This window comes from Sapajus apella, unplaced genomic scaffold, assembly GCF_009761245.1.
Source record: "Sapajus apella isolate SASKATOON/1434 unplaced genomic scaffold, GSC_monkey_1.0 scaffold2, whole genome shotgun sequence".
In the NCBI taxonomy this organism is placed as follows: Eukaryota; Metazoa; Chordata; class Mammalia; order Primates; family Cebidae; genus Sapajus; species Sapajus apella.
In genome coordinates, this window is record NW_022436942.1 from 27,383,264 (window position 1) to 27,392,815 (window position 9,552).

The 9,552-nt window shown below is 44.5% G+C and overlaps 1 protein-coding gene and 1 non-coding gene across 2 annotated transcripts in view; both read left to right on the forward strand.

Moving 5' to 3' along the window:
- ARF3 (ADP ribosylation factor 3) overlaps nt 1-9,552 on the forward strand; it is a 72,297-nt gene that overhangs the window by 58,248 nt on the left and 4,497 nt on the right. The window lies entirely within an intron of this gene.
- On the forward strand, nt 9,276-9,380 carry LOC116527791. Its single transcript, XR_004258738.1, has one exon. It is a non-coding gene; the product is annotated as a U6 spliceosomal RNA (small nuclear RNA).

Consider the following 9,552-nt stretch of genomic DNA (forward strand, 5'->3'; position numbering starts at 1 on the left):
GCTATTTTTGTTGTTGTTGTTAATTGTTTGTAGAGACTGGGTCTTGCTATGATGCCCAGACTGGTCTCAAACTCCTGGCTTCAAGCGATCCTCCCACCTTGGCCTCCCAAGGTGCTGGGATTACAAGTGCAAGCTACTGTGCCTGACCTCCAGATTAATGTTCACCAGATGTCTGGGCCCTCCATGGCTCAGCCAGGTTGACACATAAAATTAACCATTACAACAAGTCCACCCCTAGTCAGCTTGGCACCCATATACATCTCCTTAAACCATATTTAATTTCCAAATAAAAAAATAATAGGTCATAATTCTGCCTAACATAATACAATTATTCTGCGTATAATCAAAAAACACACTAATGGCCTGGGCATAGTGGCTCATGCCTGTAATCCCAGCACTTTGGGAGGCTGAGGCGGGTGGATCACGAGGTCAGGAGATTGAGACCATCCTGGCCAACATGGTGAAAACCCGTCTCTACTAAAAATACAAAAATAAGCTGGGCATCGTGGTGCACACCTGTAGTTCCAGCTACTCAGGAGGCTGAGGCAGAAGAATTGCTTGAACCTGGAAGGCAGAGGTTGCAGTGAGCTGAGATCGTGCCACTGCACTCCAGCCTGGCAACAGAGCAAGACTGCGTCTCAAAAAAATAATAAATAAGGCCGGGTGTGGTGGCTCACACCTGTAATCCAAGCACTTTGGAGGCCAAGGTGGGCAGATCACCTGAGTTTGGGAGTTCAAGACCAGCCTGACCAACATGGTGAAACCCCGTCTTTAAAAAATAATAAAATAAATAATAATAATAATAATAACAAAAAGAGATAAGAAAACAAAGATATTTGCTTGATATATATACACATAAACATATTAATAAAACAAGAGGAAATGCTCATGACAATCATAGTACTAGGTTCTGTGGTCACAGCTGATCTTAATAACTACCTCTTTCTACTACCAACCTGTATTCCCTCTGCCTTCAGCAAGCACATTAACAGGTGTTTCCCTGCTTCTTTATCTGGTAGAGTGACCCAAAGCTTCATTCCTGAAGGGTCCGGGGCTTTAGTAGTCCTGGATTGATTTGTTGTAGTTTTCCATTGACCTTAATCATAGGTCACAGTAATACTAAGATGACTTAAGGAATCTCCTGTATTTTTGACACCTCATACTTACCTCCATTGTGAAGTAATATTCCAATTTTTCTTTTTCGTTTTTTCTTTCTTTCTTTTTTTTTTTTTTGAATCAGAGTCTCACTCTGTTGCCAAGCTGGAGTGCAATGGCACAATCTCAGCTCACTGCAACCTCAGTCTCCTGGGTTCAAGTGATTCTTTTGCTTCAGCCTCCCAAGTAGCTGGGATTACAGGCATGCACCACCATGCCTGGTTAATTTTTGTAATTTATTTATTTATTTTTGTTGGGGTGTGTGTGTGTGTGTGTGTGTGTGTGTGTGTGTGTGTGTGTTTGAGACAGAATCTCACTCTGTCGCCCAGGCTGGAGTTCAGTGGCACAATCTCAGTGGCTCACTGCAAACTCTGCCTCCCAGGTTCAAGTGATTCTCCTACCTCAGCCTCCAGAGTATCTGGGACTACAGGCGCACGCCTCCACTTCTAGCTAATTTTTGTTTATTTTGTTTTTGTTTTTGAGACAGAGTTTTGCTATTGTTGGCCAGGCTGGAGTGCAGTGGCACAATCTCGGCTCACTGCAACCTCTGCCTCCCGGGTTCAAATGATTCTCCTGCCTCAGCCTCCTGAGTAGCTGGCATTACAGGCATGTGCCACCATGCCTGGCTAATTTTGTATTTTTTAGTAGAGATGGGGTTTCAGATGGGCACTGTGGCTCATGCCTGTAATCCTAGCACTTTGGGAGGCTGAAGCAGGTGGATTACCTGAGGTCAGGAGTTCAGGAACAGCCTGGTCAACTTAATGAAACCCCATCTCTACTAAAAATACAAAAAATTAGCCAGGTGCAGTGGCATGTGTCTGTAATCCCAGCTACTCAGGAGGCTGAGGCAGGAGAATTGCTTGAATCTGGGAGGTGGAGCTTGTGGTGAGCCAAGATCGTGCCACTGCACTCCAGCCTGCACTACAGAGGGAGACTTTGTTTAAAAAAAAAAAAAAAAAAAAAAGTAGAGATGAGGTTTCTCCATGTTGGTCAGGCTGGTCTCAAACTCCCGACCTCAGGTGATCCACCCATCTCAGCCTCCCGAAGTGCTGGGATTATAGGTGTGAGCCACCGTGCCCAGCCTCATAATTTTTGTATTTTTAGTAGAGATAGGTTTTCACCATTGAGCTCAGATGATCCGCCAGCTTTGGCCTCCCAAAGTGCTGGGATTACAGGTGTGAGCCACCACGCCAGGCCTCCAATTTTTCATTGGTAGTTAGGATGGATCCCCCAGCCAGCACAGTAACTCCTTTCTTTGCCTGCTGACTCAGAGCCATGAGGATCCCAAAGTGGCCAGGCTTCAGTCTATTCTAGTTCAATGGAATCATTGTGTCTCCTAGTGGAAGCATTCTTTTCTTTGGAGCTAAGACCTCTAGACTAGCAGAGTGTTAGATATAGTAGACTCCAAGTTTCTCTTCAAAGAATCAGTCTGTCAGTACGTTCAGCTCTTTTATTCCTTAAGTCTCCATTTTAAAGTTTAACATCCGTGTAGTTTCAATAAACAACTCTTTCCGCCAGTTCTAATCAGTAGTTCACATCTGTTTCTCCAGTCCCCTGCTCTGTCCTGATTCATCCTGGTCACCTGCTCCCGTCACCTTATCCAGTCATCTGCTTTGGCCCCTGGCTACTTGCTCTGACCTGCCCGTTACCGTTCTTTCGCCAGACTACCCACCCCGCCATTCCTGCTCGTACCCCTGCTCCCTTTAAAATAGCCAATCAGGCTGGGCGTGGTGGCTCACGCCTGTAATCCTAGCACTTGGGGAGGCCGAGGTGGGTGGATCACCTGAGGTCAGCAATTCAAGACCAGCCTGGCCCTCATGGTGAAACCCCATCTTAAAAAAAAAAAAAAAAAATAGCCAATCAGAATTAGACTAGACTGTGCGGTCTAACCCTAGCCAATCGGGGAATGACACAGCAGTAGGGGCGACCTCCGTCAGGCCTAAGTGCCCCTTGTGCAGGTGTGTGTTCACCATTGTTCCACCTGTGAGCCACACCCTTTTATGGAAGTAAATTGTCTTGCTGAGGAAATTTATATTCGAGTGCTACTTTTTCTTTTTTGTCTTTCTTTTTTACTTTTTTAATTTTTCGAGTGCTACTTTTTTGTAGCATCAAAAGTTTTACTTATAACAAGAGCATGAGATTGGGGGAACAGGAAACAAAAATGTTGCTAGTGGGTCTCCAGCAGTAATTGTGCATTGTGCCATTTCCCATTTCCATCCTTTAATTTCTGGAGCTATGAACCCTGGCTGTGGAAGAAACAGCCCTATATGTTGGACACTGATTCAGAGCATAGACAGTCTTCTAGAGATCCATTCTCCAGTCTTGCAAGATGTTGTCACCTAGCTGATACCATAAATGTGTCTTCAAAAGGCCATTCCAGGGCCAGGTACCATGGCTCATGCCTGTAATCCCAACACTTTGGGAGGCCGAAGCAGGTGGATCACGAGGTCAAGAGATCAGAACCATCCTGGCCAACATGGTGAAACCCCGTCTCTACTAAAAATACAAAAATTAAGTGGGCATAGTGGCACGTGCCTGTAGTCCCAGCTACTCGGAAAGCTGAGGCAGGAGAATCACTTGAACCCACGAGGCAGAGGTTGCAGTGAGCCAAATGAGCAGAGATGATGCCATTGCACTCTGGCCTGGGCGACAAGAGCAAAACTCTGTCTCAAAAAAAAAAAAAAAAAAAAAAAAAAAAAAGGACTACTGTGAATCAATAAAAGACATACAACCTAACATAAAAATTGGCAAGAAACTTTACTAGATACACTACACAAGAGGATGTTCAAATGGCAAATAAACAGGAGAACAAGCAAATCCACATTTGTGTTCTCTATACCCAATGCTTCTGCCAAAACTACCATCCGCGGATTTACAGAATGTTTCATTCACCTTCATAGTATTCCACACAGCATTGCTTCTGATCAAGGAATTCATTTCACAGCAAATGAAGTGTGACAATGGGCCCATGCTTATGAAATTCACTGGTCCGACCATGCTCCCCACCAACTCGGTGGGCCTCCCAAAGTGCTGGTATTATAGGAGTGAGGCACCGTGCCTGGTCCGTAGTAGTTCATTTTATACAGTATTCTGGATATATAAGTCTTTTATCAGTATATGTGTTTCAAATTTCTTTTCCCAGTCTATGACTTACCATATCACTTTATTTTCATTTTCAAAAATTTAATTCACAGCCAGTCGTGGTGGCTCACGCCTGTAATCTCAGCTCTTTGGGAGGCTGAGGCGGACAGATCACCTGAGGTCAGGAGTTCAAGACCAGCCTGACCAATATGCTGAAGCCCCATCTTAAAAAAAAAAAAAAATTTAATTCACATACTATAATATTCAACAGGCGCCTGGCCTGTTATAAAGTTTTTCTACTAGAGATCTTAAAAATATTTTGTTAGAATTATCCTTATGTACTTGATATTTTTATTCAAATGTAAAAGGTATCTTTTCAAAGTTCTGTTTGTTGCTGACATATAAGAACAAAATTGGCCAGGTGCAGTGTCTCACGCCTGTAATCTCAGCACTTTGGGAGGCCAAGGCAGGCAGATCATCTGAGGTCAGGAGTTTGAGACCAGCCTGACCAACATGGTGAAACTCTGTCTCTACTAAAAATACAAAAATTAGCTGATCATGGTAGCTGGTGCCTGTAATCCCAACTACTTGGGAGGCTGAGGCAGGAGAATCGCTTGAACCCGGGAGACAGAAGTTGCAGTGAGCCGAGATGGCACCACTGCACTCCAGCCTGAGGAACAAATTGAGGTTCTGTCTCAAAAAAAAGATAAAATTGAAACTAGCCAATGAATCTGCTTACCTAAATGTGTTTCCGCGGAAATTTTTATTTTAGTTCATTTTATTTTATTTTTTGAGATGGAATCTGACTCTGTCACTCAGGCTGGAGTAAAGTGGTGTGATTTCTGCTCACTGTACCCTCCACCTCCCTGGTTCAAGCAATTCCCCTGCCTCAGCCTCCTGAGTAGCTGGGATTACAGGTGCATGCCACAACGCCAGGCTAATTTTTTTATATTTTTAGTAAAGACAGGATTTCACCATGTTGGTCATGCTGGTCTCAAACTCCTGACCTCAGGTGATCCGCCTACTTCGGCTTCCCAAAGTGTTGGGATTACAGGCGTGAGCCACCATGCCTGGCCAGAAAATTTTATTTCTTTATTTTATTGCTTTGAGATAAAGTCTCCTCCTATCATACAGGCTGGAGTGCAGTGGCATGATCATAGCTCACTGTAACATCTAACTTCTGGGCTTAAGATATCCTCTGAGGCCGGGCGCAGTGGCTCACGCCTATAATCCTAACACTTGGGGAGGCTGAGGTGGGTGGATCACCTGAGGTCAGCAATTCAAGACCAGCCTGGCCATCATGGTGAAACCCCATCTTTAAAAAAAAAAAAAGAAAGAAAGAAAAGGAAAAGAAAAAGATATCCTCCAGCTTCAGCCTCCCAAGTAGATAGGACTACACACTCGTACCTAAATTTTTTTGTAATTGGCTAATTAGAAGAAAAAAAGTCTTTTGTAGAGACAAGGTCTCACTATGTTGCCCAGGCTGGGCACTCTTGGCCTCAAGCGATCCTTCTGCTTAGGCTCCCAAAGTGCTGGGATTACATGTATGAGCCACTGTGCCCACTCCTCTTTCTTATAATGTCTTTATTGGATTTAATATCAAGGTTATGTTTGTTTTATAAAATGAATTGGAGACAGTAGCCTTTATTTCTTTTCTTTCTTCTTCTTCTTTTTTTTTCTTATTTTTGTTTTTGAGACAGAGTCTCACTCTGTCACCCAGGCTGGAGTGCAATGGCACAATCATGGCTCACTACAGCCTCAGCCTTCCCTACTCAGGCAACCCTCCCACCTCAAGCCTCCCAAGTAGCTGGGACTACAAGTGCATGCCACCTTGCCTGACTAGTTGTTTGTATTGTTTTGTAGAGATGAGGTTTTACCATGTCGCCCAGGCTGGTCTCAAACTCCTGGGCTCAAGTGATCCACCTGCCTCAGCCTCCCAAAGAGTTGGGATTACAGGCATAAGCCACTGGGCCAGCCCTTTATTTCTATAATTTGCAAGCATTTGCATCCAGCTGGCATTATTTCTTCCTTAAATGTTTGGTAGAATTCACTGGTGCCACATCTGGGCCTGGGATTTGATTTGTGTGAATTAAAAAAAAAAAAACCAGCTGTATTGAAACATAATTCACATACCAAGTAATTCACCCATTTAAAATGTACAATTCTTGCTGGGTGCAGTGGCTCATGCCTGTAATCCCGGCACTTTGAAAGGATGAGGCAGGTGGATCACAAGGTCAGGAGTTCAAGACTAGTCTGACCAACATGGTGAAACCCTGTCATTACTTAAAAAAATACAAAAATTAGCTGGGCATGGTGACATGCACCTGTAATCCCAGCTACTCAGGAGACTGAGGCAGGAGAACTGCTTGAACCCTGGAGGCAGAGGTTGAAGTGAGCTGAGATCACACTACTGCACTCCAGCCTGGGTGAAAGAGTGAGACTCTGTTTCAAAATAAATAAATAAATAAAATGTACAATTCTTGAACTTGTCTCAGAGGAATGAAAAAATGTACAATTTAATGATTTTTAGTTATTCACAGATTTGTGCAACCATCACCACAACCAAATTTACTACATTCAGAGCATTTTCAAATTTAGAATATAAAGAAAGCTCAGCCCTTAGCAGTCACTCCCCTTCTGAGGGAGTTTTTTTTTTTTTTTGAGACGGAGTCTCGCTTTGTCATCCAGGCTGGAGTGCAGTGGCACAATCTCGGCTAACTACAACCTCTGCCTCCAGAGTTCAAGCGATTCTCTTGCCTCAGCCTCCCTAGTAGCTGGGATTACAGGCTTGTGCCACCACACCTGGTTAATTTTGTATTTTTAGTAGAGAAAGGGTTTCACTGTGTTGGCCAGGCTGGTCTCGAACTCCTGACCTCAAGTGATCCTCCTGCTTTGGCCTCCCAATGTGCTGGGATTACAGGCGTGAGCCACTATACCTGGCCTATTAAATCTATAATTAAAAATATTTCTGGCTGGACACGGTGAACAGAGCAAGACTCCATCTCAGAAAAGAAAAAAAAAATTATAGATTTAATTAAGCATTTTATCCTTCCTTCATGTTCAAACCCAAGTACCCACACTTCAGGATTAGCTCTTCCCTGAGAGTTCTGCTCCACAGAATCAATGCCACCAAACAATGAGGTGCTGTTTGTGGCACCACACTGGGCAGAGGGACACAGAAAGCACATAAGAGGGCAGGGCACTGAATCTCAGCTCTGTAGACCCTAAGCTTTAGCACTAGGTCAAGCCTTTGAACAAGGTTAAATTCTTAATTTCTATCTTCATCTGCAAAGCGGGGAGAGTAATCCCTTCTGTATTTTTCATGATTGGGGCAACCCAAATGAGAGAATGTGTGTAAAAACACCTTGAAAATTGTTTTTTTTGTTTTTGTTTTTGAGACAGAGTCTTGCTCTTTCACCCAGGATAGAGTGCAGTGGCACGATCTCGGCTCACTGCAACCTCCATCTCCAGGTTCAACCAATTCTCCTGCCTCAGTCTCCCAAGTAGCTGGGACTACAGGTATGCGCCACCACACCCAGCTAATTTTCGTATTTTTTAGTAGACATGAGAGTTCACCATGTTTGCCAGGCTGGTCTCAAACTCTTGACCTCAGGTGATCCACATGGCTTGGCCTCCCCAAGTGCTGGGATTACACACATGAGCCACTGCCCCGGGCCGCACCTTGAAAATTGTAAGCCTAGGCCACGGGAGGAAACCCTGTCTCTACAAAAAGTACAAAAAATTATCCAGGCATAGGGGCATGCATCTGTAGTCCCAGCTCCTTGGGAGGCTGAGGTGGGAGGATCACCTGAGCCTGGGAGTTCGAGGCTGCAGTGAACCATGATAGTGGGACTGCACTCTAGACTGGGTGACTGAGACCCTGTCTTTAAAAGTGCCAGGCACGGTGGCTCACACCTTTAATCCCAGCACTTTGGGAGGTGGAGGCGGGCGGATCACAAGGTCAGGAGTTCAAGACCAGCCTGGCCAATATGGTAAAACCCCGTCTCTACTAAAAATACAAAAATCAGCTGGGCATGGTGGCACATGCCTGTAATCCCAGCTACTCGAGAGACTGAGGCAGGAGAATCAGTTGAACCCAGGAGGCGGAGGTTGCAGTGAGCCAAGATTGCACCATTGTACTCCAGCCTGGGCGACAGAGTAAGACTCCATCTCAAAAAAAAAAAAAAAAAAAAGAAAGAGGCTGGGCACAGTGGCTCATGCCAGCACTTTGGTAGGCCAAATCAGGCAGATCACGAGGTCAGGAGTTCAAGACCAGCCTGGCCAACATAGTGAAACGCCATCTCTATTAAAAACACAAAAATTGGCCGGGTATGGTGGCTCATGCCTGTAATCTCAGCACTTTGGGAGGCCGAGGCAGGCGGATCACCTGAGGTCAGGAGTTCAAGACCAGCCTGGCCTGGTGAAACACTGTCTTTTTAAAAATAAAAAAATTTTTTAATTAAAAAACACAAAAATTCTCTATTAAAACACACACACACACACACAAATTAGCTGGGCATGGTGGCACATGCTTGTAGTCCCCGCTACTCAGGAGGCTGAGGCAGGAGAATCACTTGAACCCAGGAGGTAGAGGTTGCAGTGAGCCGAGATTGTGCCACTGCACTCCAGTTTGGGCAACAGAGTGAGAATTTGTCTCCGAAAAAAGAAAAAGAAAGAAAAGAAAAAAATGAAAGGCTGGATGCGATGGCTCACGCCTGTAATCCTAGCACTTGGAGAGGCTAAGGCGGGTGGATCACTTGAGGTCAAGAATTTAAGACCAGCCTGGCCAACATGGTGAAACCCTGTCTCTACTAAAAATACAAAAATTATCTGGGTGTGGTGGCAGTAATCTCAGCAACTTGGGAGGCTGAGGCAGGAGAATTGCTTGAACTCAGGAGGCAAAGGTGGTTGCAGTGAGCCGAGACTGCACCACTGCACTGCTGCCTGAGTGACAGAGCAAGACTGTCTCTAAAAAAAAAAAAAGGAAGGAGGGAGAGAGAGAAAGATAGAAAGAAGAAAGAAAGAAAAAGAAAATTGTAGTGCTCACTTGGGCAGCACATATTCTAAAACTGGAATGATACAGAGATGATTAGCATGGTCCATACACAAGGATGACATGATTTTACAAATTCTAAAATATTATTAGGTATTATTATTAAGATATTATTGAAGGGCTGACAATCCAGCAGAGGAAAAATAAATATAGAAATAACAGACATAGGAGAGAGATCCAAGATGGCTGATCACTAGCAGCTCGGGATTGTAGCTCCCAGTGAAAGCGCAGAGAACAAGAGGACGCCACACTTTCAGACGAAT